Here is a 21,306-nt window from a genome sequence, read left to right as displayed (position 1 = left end):
GCCCCAGACAGGCACAAAAAAAAAGTCAGAAACAAACTAGACAGGGGAGAAAGAAAAAAAAAAAAAAAAAAAAAAACAGATTCCCAAACCAGCACATATACGGCAAGAACTGAATATAGTCCAAATTAACCGAGACTATTCCTTAGGAGACAAAATTCACAAGACAGCCAGGCTCTGGTCGCTCACACCTATAATCCTGGCGATTCAGAAGGCTGGGGATCATGGTTCAAAGCCAGCCAGGCAGGAAAGTAGGTAAGAATCTTGTCTCCAGTTAGCCACCCAAAAAACTAAAGTGGAGCTGTGGTTCAAAGTAGTAGAGCACTAGCCTTGAGTAAAAAAAGCTCAAGGACAGCACCCAGGCCCTGAGTTCAAGCCTCACAACTGATGAAAAAAAAAAAAAAAAAAAAAAAGCACAAAATACTGAGGGACTCAATTTCTAGATAAGTCCCAGAGCATCAGAAGAAATGTCCAGAAGCCATTAGAAATTTTATCATTAAGCCATGCATCAGTGGCTACCCCGTATAATCCTAGATTCTCAGGAGGCTAAGATCTTCTGAGGATAGCAATTCAAAGCCAGCCTAGGCAGGAAAGTCCCTAAACCTCTTACATCTATCTAATTTACCAAAAAAGCCAAGTGACTCAAGTAGTAAAACACTAGCCTTCAACAAAGAAAAGCTCAGGGGCACGTCCTGAGGACACCCTCAGGATGGCACGAAGAAGAGAAGAAGAAAGAAGAAAAGAAATTCTATCATTGGATTTAGATATGAATAAAAACAAAACCCACTCTAAAATGGGTATCATAAAACAATAAAATTACATTTTTTCTCATGATTCTTATGTTAGCTGGGGGGAGGGGGAAGGTTGATTTAGGTGGCTTGGGCTTCAGCTCCAAGTCACGGAAGAAGTACTGGTCTTTCAGTACTACAATTACATTTGGCACTGGGAGATGTTCATTAGATGTTTTTGCAATCTCAGACTGGAGGGAGCAATCTTTTCAGCCAAAGGAGTGGTGAATAGAATCAGTCACTCCTTAAATTGTTTCTTTCTCGCTTTACTGTGCTGGCCCATAGAAATGAATTTACTAAAATTTACATATGCTACAACTGACTATATACTGATAACCAGAACTCTGAAATATTTACTGCAATAGATAAATTTGGAGCTTCCCAAAATGCCTTATAGAAAAATACAAAATAGAAAAATTACCTTTTATGATATCATTTTATCAGAAGAAAAGCTTTCCCTGTCACTAAATTCCAAGGAAAGCCAGTTTAATAGGATACTAAAGGATAATGAAAGCAATTACACAATCTCTTCAAACAGGTATTTGGCAAGAAATTACAAAAACATTCCTCATCAGATTACTTCTGATATTAACACTTAATGATGGTTTTGTAAACAACACCTTGGTTAAAAGCTTCTGTATGTGGACTGAGTGAGACAGGTTACTTTCTGGTAAAGTCAGAAATAGCAAGAAAATAAATGAATAGGTAATATGATCTTTGGTCTGTATCTGTTAAATATTATCTTGAGTTTACTTTTGGCAAAAGTGTTAAATAAAATGAAGATGGGAATGTAGATCTCATATTAATGATAAGCCAGTGTAGTATCATCTAATCAGCATACCTGTGATATTTTTAAAAGACCAATATGTACTTTCCTGATGAAGCCCATGGATGGTGTGCCCAACTGAATATCCAGTCTAGAAGAAAACACTAACAATCTCAAAGGCTTCACACTGGAAGTTTTCACACATTTTCAGCTTCATCTGTTGTGAAACTTGTCTCTTAACTGCATGGTCTTTCTGGTAATGTTTAGCTAACGTAACTCAGATTACTAGATGTAAGACTTATAAAGTGCTCTTTTCAGTATTGGTTTTATTTTTTCTGCTAAATCAGAAAGCAGAGTGGTAACAGATGTAGTTTTCAGTTCACAGTATGAATCACACAAGTAGACACTGATTGTGCTGTTGCTTTGTTCCCTGAACCATATAGTCTCACTAAGAAGCTCCGGATGCCTGGAACTATGAAACTCAGGCTGACCTCAAACTTGAGATCCTCTAGCCTCTGTCCCCCAAGTTCTAGGATGACCAGTATGGACCATAATGCCCAGCTGACACTGATATTTTAAATTAGTGAATTTTTTTCAATGCTATAATATAGTCTAGGATAAGGATTAAATCTCTCCATACAACCACTTTCACTCACCAAACAAAGAGCACATATCCCAGAGAAGCTGATAAGTAAAATCCTTAACCAAACACATTCTAAGATACAGTTTATTTTACAGATTTGCTTTACCTTAAAATTTAAAATCCAAGTTCCACTGGCTTGAAAAGCACAAAAAGAAAAATTCTTATTGTTCAAGTAGAATTGCAGATTACATGTTTTGTCTTGGATCTAGGCATTGTACCTTATAATCTTGTAGTATCTACATAAACGCTAATACCTGCATTTCTGGGGGCAACTGATTCTATCCAAAAATTTAAGTTGTATTGGCATAAGAACCTGGGAAAGGAAGTCACACATTTATTCACTGTAAACCATACTGAAATCTAAGAAACTGAATTTCCAGCTTCAATAACCACCAGATGAACACTGAGCATGACCTACAAAGTCATCATTATTCCAACAAGGTATGTCCTCTACACTATTCATTGCATGGGATGGGATGTAGCTCACTGGTAGAATGCTAGTCTAGCATGTTGAAAGCCCAGGTTCATTCCCCAGAAGAAAAGAAAAGAAAAGAGGAGTATGTGAGTGTGAGTGTGTGTGTGTCTAACTTAATATATAGGCACTCAAACTTCAAACTTACACATAACTCACATCCTCTTCTGCTCTAGTTCTACTAGTGATTATACATTTCATCCCAAAATTAACAATACAATAAAATACAAAATGTAAACGCCCCTGAAGAAGGTAACATTGGTTCACGTACATTTTGATCCTCAATCCCATACTCTCCTGCATCTCAAGGCTTCACTGTGTGCAGTGCACCTATCCCCTCCATCGCTCATTCTCCTTCACACGGCCATATCACTCACATTGCTAAAACAGCCACTCCCTCCACCCACCTTCTCCTCTCAGGAACAAGTCATTCCTGAGTCCCTGTTCAGCAAGCATTCCCAATTATCTTCAAGTGCTCTACTTCTCATCCCAATGCTTTCTTCAATCGCCTTCAGTTGAGCTGCTGTCTCAATCATTCCACCAAGGCTCCATTTGTCAAAGTCACTAAGGACCTCCATGTTACCAGACTAAGTGGTTACTTCACACCCCAGCTAGAGGGGTTCCACACATTCTCTCTTTGAAAGGCTTACTTTCCATTGGTTCTCTATGAAACAGAAGTTTGTTGATTTCACTGAACCTAGAGGCTACACCTTCTCATTCTCTTTAGCTGGCTTCTACTTCTCTGCTTGACTTCTAAACACAGGTGGATGCCAGGCCTCTATGTGCTCCTACCTCTCTGAATCCCTACCCTCCCACACTAACTGTCGGTCTACAGATAGCCAACAGGACAGAAGCAAACTCAACACAAGCTAAAACTTAAAAATGTATGTGTGCTTATCTCTACTTCCTCTTTTCTACCATGAAAATGTGACTGAGCCAGCCTGTGAGTAAGGCCAAACTAGCCTAGAGGAACACAGTATGGAACACAGAAGGGCTGTCCCTGCCATCCCAGCAGAGGCCCACCTCACCCCTCTTAGAGCAGTAGATAACCAGCTGCCCCACCACACAGATATACACATGCACACACAGGCATGTGTACACACACACACACACACACACACACACACACACACACACACACACACACACACACACACACACACACACACACACACACACACACACACACACACACACACACACACGGTAGGGCAACAATGGCTCATACCTGCAATCCTACCTATTCAGGCAGCTGAGATCTCAAGATGATAGTCTGAAGTCAGCCTGGGCAGAAAATTCCGTTAAGACTCTTATCTCTAGTTAAACACCAAAAAGTCAGAAGTGGCCAGGCACTGGTAACTCACCCCTGTAATCCTAGCTACTCAGGAGGCTGAGATCTGAGGATCACGGTTCAAAGCCAGCTCAAGCAGGAAAGTCCATGAGATTATTTCCAATGAATCCCCAGAAAACCTGAAATGAAGCTGTGGCTCAAAGTGGTAGAGCACTGGCCTTGAGCAAAAGAGGCCCAACAAGCAAAAAAAAAAAAAAAAATGCCAGAAGTAGAGTTGTGTCTCAGCTCCAGGATAGTGCCCAGATCCTCTCAGTTCAAACCCCTAAGACTAGCACGTGCACATGTGCGCGCACACACACACACATACACCTACTTAACATGGAAAACAGATCAGATAGTTATTCAACATCAGTGATGATGATGTGATAGTGCCCGACAATTATTGGTTAAACTGGCATAGTCCACAGTGTCTCCATCAATCTATTTCATTTACTTAAAGTTTTTTTCATCTGCCAGATATTATCCCATCTAATAAGGAATGAAATGAGCATAGAACTTAGAACCAGCAGAGCTGGGTTCTGAATAGAATTCTGCAATTAACTAGCTAGGCAACCTTGGGTGAGGCACCAACTTCCCAGACCTGAAAGTTTTCTCATCAGTGCTCTATCCATGCCCAAAACAGGAGGGGCAGGAACTGCTCTGTGAAGAGGTGGAAATATTGATGTAAGATAGAGACATAAAGGCAGAGAGACAGGCAGATAGACAGTCACTCTACATCATTGCATTGTAGAGCACAGTAAGAAATGTCTAGCCGGGAATCAGTGGCTCACACCTGTAGTCCTAGCTACTCGAGAGGCTGAGATATGAGGATTGCGGTTCAAAGCCAGCCTGGACAGGAAAGCCCGTGAGACTTTTACTTCCAATTAACCACCAGAAAACCAGAAGTGGCACTGTGGCTCAAGTGGTAGTGCGCTAGCCTTGAGCTGAAGAGCTGAGGGCACCCAAGCCCAACAACTAACAACAACAATAACAAAAAATGTGTAAACCACTAACATAAGGTTCCTTAAACTGTACTCCTCAGCATAGGAATAACTGTCAGATGACAACACATGCTTACACCAGACCATAATCTCCTAGGAAGAGAGACATTGCACTGATTCATTCTCAACTACAGGATCAGTGACTTGAGCATAGTACACTGGTGCTACATGCTGGTTGAATGAGTGGATGGATGGACGGAAGGATGGATGGATGGATGGATGAATGTATGGATGATAAATGGATAGACAGCCAAATAAACACATTTAGAAAAGGCTGGGTTTAAACACCATCAAACTGGTTTCTTGTATGCATTTCTCAGAGCTTTTAATATGTGAACAGACTATGAATCACATCGAATGTGGTATTTCTCAACCTTTTTGGATCACAGCACTCATTGTATTTCCCTTGAACTGTATTATTAACATCTCTCAGAGTTGTAGTATTCTAATAAAACAGTTTGGGAAACATCATTAGCTTACATAACATAGGTTATTTTTACTATCGTGAAATAAATGTTATCTTCCCTTTATTCATAAGGTAGTTAAAAGGCTAAAGGTGATTCATATCTAGTATATAGCTGCTGTCTCTCCATCCTGGACCCCTGTAACACTCCCCTTACCAGCAGGGCCTGAATTTCTCCCAGTTCCTATGCAGCAGGGACCCTGACTCATTTCTCTCCCTTATGCCCAGATCACTCATGGCCAACTTGTTTTGCAAACCCTTCCATCTTTCTTTCACTACCTCTTCTCTCCACAGCCCTAGTCTTAGTATGAACTTCCTTAAACTGTTTTCATTACTCCCCTCCCTATTTGCAATCTCGTTTTAATCTTGACCCTTACAATAGCCTACCCCTTTCCCTTTCATAATAAAGACTGATCTATCTCTTATATTCTCCTACTTAATTCATTCCTTAATCTCAAAAACATAAACAGTTCCATTCCAACCTAGGTTCCCACATATTTTCTTACCACTGCTTTCTCAGTAATCAAGCAAGCAAACACATCAAGTGTATATTCCTAACTAAGTTTGGGCTCATGTTCTCTCTGCCTGGAAGGCTCTTTGCAGCATTTGATCCACCAGTGGAAGTCTTTTTTTTTTTTTTAAGATCTTGATTACAAGTAATCTCTTTTTATGAAGTCTTCCTCTTGGTAAAAATAACTGCTCCATGAACTACTCTCCCCCTCAAGACAACTGTACCACCACTCAACTGTATTAAAAGCTACGTTCATAAAAACACAAAGAGGCCAGAGTTGGAAGAGAAGACCATGAATTATGTGAATCAGTTAAGGAGAAAAACTAAGAGGCTGGTAGAAGGAGACACCAGGAAGGTATTTGTGAGACTAGCTTGAACTCTAAAAGTCTTTTGCATTAGGGCAGAACCCTGATGTCCTACAGGGACAGAGGAAGGCCAGAAGAGACTAGAGCAGAGCAGGCTGCAGAACTGTTTTTCTTCTGTGAGGAAGCCCAGGGTGTGGGAGAGTTGATTCACAGTGGAACAATGCTCTCTGAGGACCATGGGAAAAGATGTGGGAAGCAAGCCAGCAGAAGAATGGAAGTTCAGAATTACAGGGGGAGGGGGTGAGAGATGGTAGGCAATCAGTTGATAGAAAGGCAGGCCGGTAGTGGAGGATCCTGGGGATCAAAGCCAGGCCAAGGCCTGGGCTGGCTTAGAGCCCGGAGTGTCAGGGGCCAAATGAGTTCAGTATAGTCTTTGATCAGCAATCAAAGAGCAGGTTTATGAATAACATTTCTGAAGTCTATAAAGAACAGATTTCCATTCCTGGGACCATTCCTACCCCACCCAGATCCATGTGTGGGGGCTATACCCAGGGTGGGAAAGCAGTAGGGAGGGGCTTGGGTGTGGCACCTCCTTTCACTAGGGCAGGGCTTACACAACTAAAAAGGAGTTGAGCCAATACAGGGATCAAAGGCACAGTTCAGGCCTCAGGTAGGCATCTGGACTCTCATCCGAAAGTACACAAAAGGAATGGGATCCAAAGCAAAAACAGTCATGTTCTGAAAAGTCTACACACTAGGCTGGGTCTTTTTTCAAATGCAAGCAACTGGATGAAAGGGAACCAACAACAGAAAGAACATCCTGGCTTACACAATTAAGGAATCCTGGGATTCTTCAGGCACAATGAAACCCTCCAGATGGTGTCATCTGGGCTCTCTTGGCCACTCTAGACTAACTCTCACTGCATGAAGTCTTCTTTTTTTTTTTTTTTTTTTTTTTTGTCATAGGGCTTGAACTCTGGGCTTGGGCACTATCCCTGTGCTCTTCAGCTCAAGGCGAGCGCTCTACCGCTTGAGCCACAGCACCACTTCCGGTTTTCTGATGGTTAATTGGACATAAGAGTCTCCTGGACTTTTCTGCCTGGGCTGGCTTTGAACCATGATCCTCAGATCTCAGCCTCCTCAGTAGCTAGGATTACAGGCACCCAGCCACCAGCGCCCAGCTGAAGACCTCATTCTTGCAACTACTTCCTCTATATAGGAAGGGAAAGTAGCCACCAGGACCCTCTGAGTTACATCAGTCTAGGAGCAGAAGACCCTAGAGGAAAGGGATCACCTAAATTTGAGTAAAAACAGAGGCTGGAAAGCCAGCCTGGATCACCTGCTAACCCTAAGCCAATCACCTTATCAGCTGGAGGTGCTTCTCAGATTGCCTAGAGCTAAAGCACATAACTATGCTACGCTAGCTGTCAACTCTACCCAAACAACATGAATTTCTCAAAGAGGAAGGTTAGGCCAACAAATAAAGCCCGCTATTATAGCATGTGTCCCTAAGGCCCCAATTGCCAAAGGGGAAGCCTATTCCTTTAAAACACAAATATTTGAAGTCAGCTAGGACTGGTTTTGCCACTCACTAGCTGTGTGACCTCAGGCAAATTTATTTCTCAGTGCCTCATTTTCCTTATTGTAAAATGGGGCTAATCACAGTGCCTACATCCTGGAAATGTTCGTGAAGATTAAATGAAATAATCCACATGAACTGCTAAGCACAATACTGGACACAAAGTGATCAATAGCTGGTCACCATTATTAGTATTAGTAACAATAACAATAACTAATGTCATTAGAACAAGGGTGCCCACATGAAGGGTAAGCAAGGACTCAGTGACAAAGACAGCCTCGTCAGCATTTGAATAAATCAGCCCTGGATCAAGTATCATTAAGGGCAGTTCAGGATACAATCCAGAGGCCTGTGAGTCAAACCCAGACAATCATTCCAATTCATGAATGTGTTGAACACCCATTGTGCACCCAGCACTGGAAATTCCAATTATGAGTAAGACACATATGGCTCCAAGGTAAACTACCACAAGTGACTACTACTCTATTTTTGTGAGGAAGAGGCTGATTAGGAGTGATTTTATACTTTCAGCTCCTGGGACAGGGCCCTGATAGTGTGTTGAACACAAAAGAGAGTGATGCAGCCAGGCACCAGTGACTCAAACCTGTAATCCTATTCAGGAACCTGAGATCTGAAAGATGGTAGTTCAAAGCCAGCCCCTGAAAAAAAATTTCACAAGACTCCATCTCTAAAATAACCAGCAAAAAGCCAGGTTAAAGACACAGCTGAAGAGGCTGAGCATCAGCCAAGCAAGCAAATCAACCAAGCATTAGGCCCTGAGCTCAAACCCCAGTAGTAGCAGAGACAGAGCGACACAGACAGACAGACAGACAGGGTAAACACAAAGGCCATAATCTCCTAACCATTAAAAAAATCATTTGCATGAATTAAGAAAATGTGTCCCTTACTTTAAAAACTTTGCTTTCATCTTCCTAATAACTATTTCAGTTATTAAACAAATCTACTAGGTCTATAATGGAAATGATATCCCATGATGCTGCAGTGTATATCTTACATAACTGTACATGGTATCCTTGGACACAGGGAAGGAAAATATGACAGGCTGAAAAGGGTCAGGGGCAGGGATGAGAATGGAATATCTGGTAGTCCTTGGGCCTCTAGTTTACAGAGTAGCTTTTGTATGGAACTGCACTGCTCAGTACCGTAACTCACCACAAGTAACTATTCAGCACTTAAAGAACCAAATCTTTAACTTTTTATACATCTGAATTTAAAATTTTAAACTGAAGAAGCATAATTTTTCCATTAATTACAACTTTTTTATTTGGAAGAACAACATTTCACTTCATGCACTGCAATACTAAAGATACTGTGATGTGTATATTTATTATCTTGCATATTTATGAGTTGTTTCTAATATCTAATCACTTCAAACAATTACCTAGTAAAATTATAATGTTTTATATATTGGGATACATAGCCTGTATCAAAATAGCCTGTATCACATATTTCTCTTTTCCTTTTTTTAGTGTGGTCACTAGAAATGTTTAAGTTATCTGTACAGCTTACAGAGTATTTACATTTGACAGTGTCCTATGAAGACTTCTTAGCTACAGAGTTAAAGACTTTAGGCAATGCCTAGAAAAACTGACTGCTTTGGTTTACTTGAAACAGACTTTTGTATTTACACGGAGGAAAGTATAACAGCAAGACATGAGGAACACAACTTGGGAGAACACACAAGAGACAGCTCTGACCTCATACTGCATCGTTCTGAATTCTGGCTCCACCACAAACCAAGTACTACAGAACCTCCTTGAATTTCAGTCTCATCTATAATATGTGCTTGATTTAATCCTAAATATATTTTTAATTATATATGTATAATTTCATATGAATTCTACATATATCATTTACTTTATATAAATATATAAATTCTATATATTTTAATTACATATAGTTCAGTTACATCTTTATCTCAAAGTATTCTTCTAACCTTTGTTCTGTCTTTTTTTATTCTTTTAATTGTACAAAATAATAGGTTTCATTGTGACATTTTTGTGTGTATACGATGTACTTCATAGTCACCTCAGAGTCACTTTCTGTTGTACCCTCTTTCCCACAGCCTCCCACAGGCAGTCCCTCGTGTACATTCAAGCCTTTCTTTTATTTTTAGATCTAGATTCTGCATGTGAGAGAAAACATACAATATTTATGGTTATTTGACTTAATTGATCTCCAGTTCCATCCATTTTCATTGCCAATTACTTAATTTATTTTCATTAAGGCTAAATAATACTCCGCTGTGTATGTAAACTACTACAATTTCTTCATCTATTCACCTGTTGATGGGAACCTAGACTAATTCCATAGTTTGGTGAATTGCACTGCTATAACTATGGATGTGCAGGTATGTTAGCTGCAGCTGTAACAAGCTCAGGAGTAGTACAACTACATAAGATGGTAGTTCTATTTTCAGCTTTTTGAGAAACTTTCATGCTGATTTCCATAATAGCTAGAATCATTTTCATTGCCACCAGGTGTAAAAAGGGTCACCCCTCCCCCCCGACCCCAATCCTGGCCATACTATTTCTTTGCTCTGTCAGTCCTCATTTTTTTAAATTATTTCTTCCAAATTCACACTATTTTAATAAATTTGTATAGAACCTATCCTAAACTTGAAAGTCACAAATCTCTCAACTTTCCTCTTGATGATCTTGAAGAATGTGGATGAACATTTCACATGATTCCTCCTTACAAAGAAGGACCATATTCCCCCAAAACAAATGTACTTGCTTAAAACACTATCAATGAACTTTTCCATGCACACCTACGATGAATTTTAGACTCCACTTGTACCACTAAGACACTGCATTAAATCTACCTTCTGATTCTCAGTAGCTCATTGTCTTCTCTGAGCTCATTCATCTCATCTATAAAATGGGCTTAATATAGACAGGTCCTTTGCCAAACAGAGGCAAGCCATTTCATTGTTGGTGGTATATATAAAACATTCACAGAAAGCTCCATCTTCTTTATAAGCATTTATACCTGAATCTTTCTGAAGTGGACTATTAATTAGGTGTCATTATGCTTTGTTTAATAGATGGAAAAACATGAAGCATGGGAACATAGTTAATAGCTGACAAAGAAATACAGCCAGAAGGAGAGGGCAAAAATACAGCCTAGGCTTTAAACATTAGAACACGACATCAAGAAAGATGTCAAAGAAAACGTAAACAGGAATTCTCTCTGCTCTAGTTCTTATCAAGAAATCACACCAACACGAAGTTCTCTAATGTCACTGGTTGGTTGCCTGCATTCCTTATTGAGCCCTTATTCACACAGCCCAGAAACAGGGAAATGAGTAGAAGGGCCGGAGTTTCCCAAAGACTACCAATGCCTTGCTGGCTCATAGGAAAGTTCATAAACCTAGACCAAGTACAGAAGTCAAAGGAAGCTATGCAGTTATCATAACAACCTCTCCATCTTCTATTACTGATTATTAATTCACTTAGAATTAAATATATATGTATAAAAAAAAATAAATATATATGTATATATGTATACATATATATATACACATATATATTTAGAGAGAGACAGAGAGCATAGGATGAAGGAAACACTACAGTATAGAATGAAATACAACAAGGACACAGCCTCTGGCTGGGTGTTGAAAGCACATCTGTAATCCCAACTTCCTGGGAGATAGAAGCAGGAAGATCATGAATTTGAGGCCAACCTGGGCAAAAAAATAGCAAGATCCTAGCTGAAAAAAACAAAATAAAAACAAAAGAGATGAGGCATTTCTCAATTGGTAAAGTGCTTGCCTAGCAAGTATGAGGTCCTGGTTCAAATCATCGGTGGCACAAAAATAAAATAAAAAGCATAGCCACTTTAAATGGGCTTATCAGGTTCTTCTAACTGTATGATCTGACATTATTGAGTGCATTCTATGGCCTCAAGAATTCTAAAAGCTGGACCTTCTGACCTCATCTAACACAAAGGCAACACTGTAGACCTAAAAGGTCCAAAAAGAAATAATAATGCCGGGCGCCGGTGGCTCAGGCCTGTAATCCTAGCTACTCAGGAGGCTGAATCTGAGGATCTCGGTTCAAAGCCAGCCCAGGCAGGAAAGTCCGTGAAACTCTTATCTCCAATAAACCACCAGAAAACTGGAAGTGGCACTATAGCTCAAGTGGTAGAGCACTTGCCTTGAGCTGAAGAGCTGAGGGACAGCATCCAAGCCCAGAGTTCAAGCCCCACAACCGACAAAAAAAAAAAAAAAAGAAATAATAAAAACTTCAGATAATCTTATGTGGCTAGTGCTTCTTACAATACATGAATACCAACTCCCAGAATAGACAATTGAGAAAATTCCCCATGAAAATAATCTGGGGCAGGTTGTGGGGAAGAAGGTTAGCCACACTATTACTTTTTATTAGATGGAGTAGCTCAGCAATAAAATGCTTATCTAACATATCCAAGGGCCCAGGTTTGGTGCAAACTAATTAAGAATTTTTAAAAACACTGTATTAGCATAACAGAATACCACCTACTATTTAAAAAGAAAATGCTACAAGAAAATGTTCCTCAAATTAATTAGAGTCTAGAAAGTTGTTGAGTACTTTTAAGTCAAATGATGATAGAGATGACTGAGAAGAGGTTCATAAAGATTCTCTCTGGAATTTTTTGGGTTATCTTTAACTTCTTCTTTGCAAACATCACTATTATTCATATTTTCTAACAGCAACTATATGAAGTTACAAATTTTGGGGGTCTGGTAGGGGACTTGGGGGGAGACTGGGTTTGTGGGGGGGAGCTTGTTTGTTTGTTTTTTATTGGTTGAGCTTGAACTCAGGGCCTGGGCACTGTCCCTGAGCTCTTTGGGCTCAAGGCTAGTACTCTACCACTTGAGCCACAGTGACACTCCTGGTTTTTGAGTGGTTAATTGGAGAGAAGAGTCTCACAAGGACTTTTCTGCCCAGGCTGGCTTTGAACTGCGATCTTCAGATCTCAGCCTCCTGTGAACTACCAGCACTTGGCTTAGTTTTTGTTTTTTTGAGACAGGTTCTCAGTTATGTGTCTCCGGTTGGCCTTAAGCACAAGATGTAGCCCCTAATACCATAAAAGCCAACGAAATCACAACAATATGTTAAGAAGTATATGATAGAAAAATGCCAGTAAGCCAGGAACTGGTAGCTCACCCCTGTAATCCTAGCTACACAAGAGGCTGAGATCTGTGAATCACCATTCAACAACCATGCCAGGAATGTCCATGAGATGCTTATCTCAAAATAACCAGCAAAAGTTGGAAGTGGAGCTGTGGCTCAAATGATAGAGCACTTGCCTTAGGCAAAAAAGCTCAGGGACGGTGCCTATATCCTAAGTTCCAAGTTCAAGCCTAGTACCAACACATACACATTCAGAGAGAGAGAAAGAGAGCATGCCAAATAATAATACATGTCTAGGTGAAGACTATTACTAAATAATATGAGAACTATACTTGGAAAAACATACTGATTCCATAGTTTTATATATATAGATATAAGGGTATATATAGATATATATAGTATATATAGTTATATAGAGATATATATAGATATATATAGAGAGAGAGAAAGATCCAAAATAAAATGAAAGTCAAGAATTTCATGAATTTAGAGTAGTAAACACAGCTTGGATAATTCTGACCAAGTATTTTTCATAACTGTAAAGTGCCCCAAATTACCTAGAAAACATCATCAGTGCATCGATCAAGTTTTTATCAAGCACTGTGCTTTCCCTAGAGAGTTTACTATACATCTAGGAAGACAAAAAGAGCTAATGTGAAACTCTTAGGGCATGACAGGAAATGATACAGCACAATGAGAGAGGATGCAATGGTTCAAATATTTTCCTCAAGAAAGAGAAGGCCTATGGCAACCATTTCATTCATTCATAAGGGCTACTGGGGTCTAGCTGAATAAATCAACCAGCTGTCGTCCACCAGCAATGAAGTCTCCCCAGCACCTGCTCCCCTGTTGCCAGCCCCAGCACTCCTGTTTTCTAGCTTCCCAGTGCACAGCTGCCCTCACTGGGGCTGGGAGAGAGAAGGATAAGCTTTGCCTTTGCTGCAGGTAAGGTAGTTAGAAACAACATTCTTCCTGTGCAGTGGAGGCTGATGTTTGTCAACACTGCTCTGTGTGTAATCATAGAGAATGCTGAAGCTGTGAGGCTATGGGGAGAGAATGCTGGAAGGTCACAGTGTATTAAGGAAACCTGAGGTGACTCAGCGGGTAAACTGGGGCTGGGAAAGTTGCAGGGAGCAGGGGAACTCAGTCCTCTCAACTCACCCAACCAGAAACAGGAAGTTGGTGCACATTCCAAGAAGGGCAGGAGCTTAAAAACCAGAAGAGAGGATCCTGCTGGGAAAAGAACTGTGTGGTACACTGGCCTCCAAGAAAACCACCACACCTGCCCTGAGGCCAATCCATCACCAATGACACCAGGTACATCTTTCTAATTGAAATCATACAAGACCTAAAAGCTGAGCCTCACTGAAAGACAAGACATTCAGAGACCAACGTGACAGCCAGAGTCTCCTCAGACAAGCTGAATTTGAAAAATAGGAAGAAACAAGAGCTCAATGACTGGGAAGCTAAGTCCAATTAGGTTTGCTTCAGTTTCAACAGTGATCAACTGGTAGAGGACACCTAGAGTTGGAATCTGAAGTCCCAACTGGGCCTAGTGAGAACATATGCCTAGGTTGATTTGAGCATATTGACTTATGGGTAAAGGCAAGGAAGGTGGCAACCACTGGCCCTACTGAACATCATCAGGCTTGAGCAGACTGGTGAAGAGATCCATATTCCAGGTACTAGTGGCAGGGTGAACAAAAACTACTCTCACTTCCTGCTATGAGTCCAATAATATGACAGTGATATATACATAATATATATTATAATATATATTATATATGTTGATCTAGTATATAATATAGTATATATAGTACACAGTATCATACAATATATAGCACATTATAGTACATATAGTAATATATATAATATAGTATATATAGTATATAGTATATATACTATATTACTTATTAATATTACTTATATTACCATACTATATGCTAATACATACTATATAGTATATGTATATTATATAGTATATATACTATATCCTATAGTATATATAGTATATATACTATATACTATATATTATATACTATATACACTATATACTATATACTATAGTATATATACTGTATATATGCTATAGTATATAGTATATATAGTATATACTATATATTATATTTCATATTGTATAATACTGTATACTATATAATACATACTATATCATATACTATATCAACATATATTATATATAATAGTATATATTATGTATAGTATATACTATATACTATTATATATAGTATTATATATAATACATTGTAAATACGATATACTGTATAGTATTATATATACTATATATATTATACAGTAATATAACATACCATATACTCTTATAATATATAATTATGTTATAAATTATAATATATATGAAGTCTCATGTAGTCATATATTTATATATATGTAAATATAGATATACACATATATCAGCCATAAGAGAAGAGACAAAAACATTTTAGTGGGGTGGACTGAAAAAGGAAGAGAATTGACTGGAAGTCTCTTTAGAAAGCTCGATTTCCCCATACCCCTTCAGCTAGTCTAAGCAGTTAAGTGCTTCTTCTCTACCCATAACAACAACAACAACAAAAAGCCATGTGTTTCTTCCCCATCCACCCTACCTCTGTATATCAGGCACAGGTCAGTTGACTTAGGGAAAACAACATGGAAGGACTGGTTACTTGAACATTTGCACACTAAAAGCTGAGACTTAATTTTCTTCTTCACTTAGTTCCCGTATCACTGACAGCCAGGCTCTCTTTCAACCTTAAGAAGACTGTAAACATCTTCTCTGAGGAGTCTCCAGATCACCCTACATTGAAGTTCATGGCTAAGGAATACATCCATCCCTTCAGCTTTTTAATCCCCCATTCTCACTGGAATGTAAACAGAAAACAAAGGGCCTCTGAAACATGAGAAAAGCCTCTCACATGAAAAGACAGAGAATTGAACAGTAAAAAGTCAAGAGCAACTTTTGCAAACTGAATCTACATACAAAGGAAGAAAAAGAAAAACATCCACTCATTAAACAATCTGAGGAGATTAAACCCTTTCCCAAAAAGAAGAGAAATACATAAACACACAAAAACAAATAAACAAATGAGGTAAGTTACTCAGGTTGCTGAGATCTGAGGATCATGGTTCAAAGCCAGCACAGGCCAAAAGAAATGTTCAAAAAAGCTCTTCTCTCCAATTAATGACAAAAAACTGAAAGTGGAGATGTGGCTCAAGTAGTAAAGCACCATCTTTTAGCAAAAAAGCTAAGGGACAGCATCTACGCCAGTACTGGCACCCAAAATTTTAAATGTGAAGAAAGGGGAGAAGGCAAAGAAAAAAGCTTTTAACTTACAACACTGAAAAGATGATTACAGTCATTAAAATTTGGAATGCTTGAGTAATAGAACTGGGAAAATCTCCCCTGAAAGTAGTTTAAGGAAATAAAAGGACAGAAATTACAAAAAGGAAAGATAAGAAAATTAGAGACCTAATTCAAAATATCCAATATTGAACAAGAGTTTCTAAAAGAAACATCAGAGAAAATAAAGAGAATAGCCAAAGAAACAAAGAAAACTTTTCAAGCCAGGCGCAGAGATTCACACCTATAATCCTAGCTACTCAGGACAATAAGATCTAAGGGTCAAGGTTCAAAGCCAGCCCAGGCAGGAAAGTCCATGAGACTCTTATCTCCAATTGAGCACCAAAAAAAAAAAAAAAAAAAAAAAAAAACAGAAGTGGAACTGTGACTCAAAGCATACAAAAGCTCAGGGATGGTGCCCAGGCCCTGAGTTTAAGTCCCAAGACCAGCACCTTCCCTCCCCCCTCCAAAAAAAAGAAAAGAAAAAATTTCCAAACTTTAGGATTTAAATTTCTAGATTCAAAGAGCTCAGCACAATGCATCCTAAAATTTAAGGATTATGGACCAAAAAAAAACCATACTTCTGCAGAGAATACAGCCAGCTGTTATGTAACCCATACATAGAATGACTACAGGCAAAATTGAGGAGTCAGAACAGTTTTGGATTTCTCAACAGCAATACCACAATCTAGAATGCAATGGAACAATGCTTTCCAAATTTTCCATCCTGGAATTCCACACTCAGCCAAACTATAAATTAGTGGAAAAGATATTTTCAGGCACTTATGATCTCACAAAGACTCTTTTCCAAAGCTCTTAAAAGATGAACACTAACTAAAACGAAAGAATCCACCAATACAGAGGAAGGACATATAGATATCCATATACCAATATCTATCTATCTATCCATCTCTATATTTATATATCTCTATAGGGCTATAGATCTATATAGAGATTTAGAGCGAGCAAGCTAGAGATTAAGATAGATAGATATTGATATATAGATATATAGATATATGGAGTCTCAACCTGATGGAAATCCCCATTATGCTAATGAAGGGAGGACCTCAGAGCGACTAAGTCCTACATATAAAAGGCAACCACTCCAGATTGTAGCAAGCCAGGAGGTTCCAGGAAGACTTTTGAGAGAAAATAAAATTGACAGATGTCCTAACACACTTCAGTTTTTTACAAACTGGCCAAAATTTGTAGACTGAATTGACAGGAAGAGAAAACAAAAGGAGCATATGAAGTAATTATTGATTCCAAGGAAAACAAAAAAGTCATGCTTGGATTAGCTACTAATATTGATCTAACCACTCATCAATATTCTGTGCTAACTACTGCAAAGATAGGAAAATAGGAAAGCTGTGTTGACGGTGGGGGTGGAAGGGAAAAAGCCAACTCATTCTCTTCCACAATGGGAAGTCCACAGAGAATGCTTAAAACTGAAAAACTCAGGAAGTATCAACTACCTCAATAAACGCCAACAAATTATGCATTATTGTTTCTAAGAATAGAGAAATATAGCCTGGATAAAAGTTAAAAGAGCAAAACAAAACCATATTGAATTCTCTGCTCATCCATATTTATAGGTTTGCTCTTTTATCTCCCCAATAGCATCTTGTTTTTGAAAGATTCCATTTTTGTCTCCTTTAAACCAAAGAAAAAATAAATTGCCTACATTTATACCACATATATAACCTGTGATGATCTGAGCTCTGAGTGGTCAAATACGGTAGAAAAATTAATAGCAATAATCCATTCCAAGGAAAGGCTTTCTGAGCCAGGGCAAAGATAAAAAGACAAGTCCAGAAGGAGGCAAGTTTGGAAGTACAGCAACAACTAAGCCTCTCTTCTAGGTTATTTTTTGGTGCTATTTTCAACAATGCTCTTCTAATGACATAATCACATGGAACAGGTTAATTTTACAACTGCCAGTGACCATTAGCCAACTTCACTTCTAATAGACTTTAATACCAATCTATGACCCTAATTCGGCAAAAACAGCTGGCTCCCAAGACTGCTGACGCCTGCTCAGCTTCAGTTTTTCTACATTGCCTACTGTAGGCTGGATAAGAAGAGATAAGAAGAGCTCTGAACAAGCCATCTGACAGTGTCATCCTCAGACATCTACTAAGTGCTTAAGGTACTTAGAAGCAAGCTGAGGATCAATACTTCTACACACTCTGTGGACAAAAGCTCCCTGACTGAACAACAGGCTCTTCTCCAGGGAGCAAGGGAGCTAGAAGACCACCAATATAGTCATCCTAGAAGAACCTGTATGCAGTAGTGTTAGAGGCCCAAGGACAAGGTTCTTAGCACCCTGTGTGCCTGTAGGAAGGCAATGAGGCCAGTAATTCTCTAAGCAACAAAGTAGGTCAGTCACTGCCCACAACCCATCCAACTTCCCCTTCAAAGGTCACTGCAAGGAGTAAAGGTTGCCATTCTTTGAGATTTACTACAGTTCAATAAAACACAGCCCCTACCCTTGAGTAGCCAAGTACTGAGAAAAAAAAGACCACTTCCCATATAGAGTGAAGTAGATAAATATCATGAAAATGCTACAATATACATTAACATTCTATATTTTCTCCTATTTGGGAAGATTAAAATTTTTAGGCTAAGGATGTATGTAGGGCAAAGGTTTTGCCAATAACAGCACAACACTGATTTGCATGTGTTTACAATTATCTTGTACAATACACGAACCGGAACATACACACCCAGGTAAGAAGAATGAAGCTCAGTAACATAAACACTCTACCGTAAGCATCCTGAGTAGGCAAGAGTAATAATACTGGAGTATGGGGGAAAGGTCTTTGTAAACATTGAAAATGTAATTTTAAAATACTGTCAAATATTTAAGGTAGAAAATTACCCTTATTTTTCTCTTTTTACTGTTAATTTAACTTTGATTTTTTTTCTTTTTTTCTTTTTCTGCCAGGACTCACTATGTAGTCTAGGCTAGCCTCAAACTCATCTTCTGTCTCAGTCTCCTGAGAGCCATACTTTTCTTTTCCCCACATAAATATGGTATTCCATACTATACATGAGGACTACAGAGCTACCTATTACTGTCATAAAAACTAGTCTGTTAAATCCCAAAATTTATTGGGGAGACCTGCTGTGTTGGTGCTTTTTCTTGTCCCTTTCCTCCTTCCCAGCTCTGCAGAAAAGAATCATCAAGAAGGTAGTAAACTGTCAGAATTGCTTAACCGGAAAATAAGCTCTCACTGGAAAAATATGTGCAAAATGTATAACTATGTTGGACAGCCTTCGAACCTACTTTACCACCAGCCATCCTGCGGTTCCCACTTAACACTAAGATCAGCTCCTGGACCAAACATGCCACTCTGCAAAGAATGACAGGAGGTGAGATTGTTCCTACGCCTGGCACACAGATGCAAGTCTGTGATCCATAAAAATAAAAGGGCAGAGGAAATTCAGTACCCAAGTGTACACTCCTGGGTGAAGGGGGCTGAGCTTTTCCTGATACTCCCAGAGTCTCTGCTTTCAAGATCCAAGTCTAATGTCCCAGAAAGGAGTGGTGGGGGGGGAGATAAACTTGGTGGAGTGGGGCACTGACACGTGCCCCCGGGGAACACCTTCCCGGATTCCTCCAAGCTTCAATCCCGAGAGGAGGAATCGACCCTGCCCCTGAGCTGGGGCAACCCGACGCCGGTGGCTTCGGCCCAGAGACGCCAGGAAGAAAGGAGCGGGGCGGGTGTTCCCGATTAGAACTCCGAGTTGGAGCCCCGGAGGCCGGCACGCGGCCGCCGGCCGGAAGGCGTGTCCGCGCGGGGGCGCGCACCTGCCCGGTCTTCCAGGACCAGAGGGACCGGTCTCTCACCTGGCCCGGGCGCACCGCGCCCGCGCAGCCGCGACGTGAAAGGTAAGAAAGCTAGCCCCGTTCCACGATGGTCCATCCCTCGGCAGGCGGAAGCCACCTGAATCCGCGCCAGCCCCGCGACCCGACTCGCCCCCGCCCGGAGTCCCGCCACTCCGGCAGCCCCAGCGCGCCTGCAGCGCCTTACCTGAGCTGGAGCGCGCCGCTGCGCCGAGCCGCGGCCAGTGAGAGGTCTGCCTGGCTCTGCGCTCCGCGGAGAGAGGAGAGCGTCGGCCCCGTCCCCGAGCGCTCCGCCCCCGACCGATAAACCACGCCCCCTAGCGCTCTGTCACGCCCCTTAACGCACTGCCCCGCCCCCGAGCGACCGGCTCCGCCTGATTGCTTCGCTCCGCCCCGCCCCCAATGGACCAGCCATGCCCCCTAGCGATCTGCCCCGCCCCCCAGCGACCAGCTCCGCCTGATTGCTTCGCTCCGCCCCCATCGATCAGCCACGCCCCCGAGCGGTCTGCCCCGCCCCTGAACGACCAGCCCCGCCCGATCGCTCCGCTCAGCCTCTGCGGTTACCAAAGTAGGTCGGGAGCGCGCGGAGGCTCCTGCTCCCAGAGTTTCAGGAAGCGTCCCGTTTGTTCCTCGGAAGCGGCGTTGAGGCTCCCGAATCCCGGCTTCCCATCGCCGGGCCATCGACCCGCGGGGGCTGAAGGACCTGAAGCCGAGCCCCCTGTGGGAACCCGAAACTGCTCCTTCCCTCCCGCTGAGCGTGACGCCGCCCGCCCCGCCGGTGACAGCGGGTCCCCGGGCGACACGGAGCCCCGAGGGATGCCAGCGTTCTACCCTGAGAGTAATCGGGGAACGCTGGCAAACTGAAGCACCTGGGCAGAGAACAGGGCCGTGCGAGCTACTCAGGTATTTTCTGCTCCTGAATTGTAGAAAGCGTTCGTGTAAGACTCGTCGTGTGCCGGGCACTGTCCTAGGTACCTGTATTTAAAAATCACACGAATGCCAGGGCCACTGTCTCACAGCCCTACTCCCAGCCACTCAGGAGGCTGAGATCGGAGGACCCCGGCTAGAAGCCACTTGGAACAGGACAGTCTGTGAGACTCGTATCTCC

General features: G+C 41.0%; 1 protein-coding gene across 4 annotated transcripts in view; it reads right to left on the bottom strand.

Moving 5' to 3' along the window:
- The window catches only part of Tec (tec protein tyrosine kinase), a 95,869-nt gene extending 75,396 nt beyond the window's left edge, over window positions 1-20,473 (bottom strand). For 3 of the 4 annotated variants that reach the window (XM_070013186.1, XM_070013185.1, XM_070013188.1), the window contains exon 1: window positions 20,386-20,473. The gene's annotated coding sequence lies outside the window, so the exon portion shown is untranslated. Of the gene's footprint in view, window positions 1-3,073; window positions 3,092-20,385 lie in introns of those variants that run through there. The other variant, XM_070013187.1, reaches the window with a different exon arrangement.
- Between the last annotated feature and the right edge of the window lie 833 nt (window positions 20,474-21,306).

Source organism: Dipodomys merriami, unplaced genomic scaffold (genome assembly GCF_024711535.1).
Source record: "Dipodomys merriami isolate MVZ:Mamm:240054 unplaced genomic scaffold, mDipMer1.0.p SCAF_9, whole genome shotgun sequence".
In the NCBI taxonomy this organism is placed as follows: domain Eukaryota; kingdom Metazoa; phylum Chordata; class Mammalia; order Rodentia; family Heteromyidae; genus Dipodomys; species Dipodomys merriami.
This window is presented reverse-complemented; position numbering and strand designations above follow the sequence as displayed.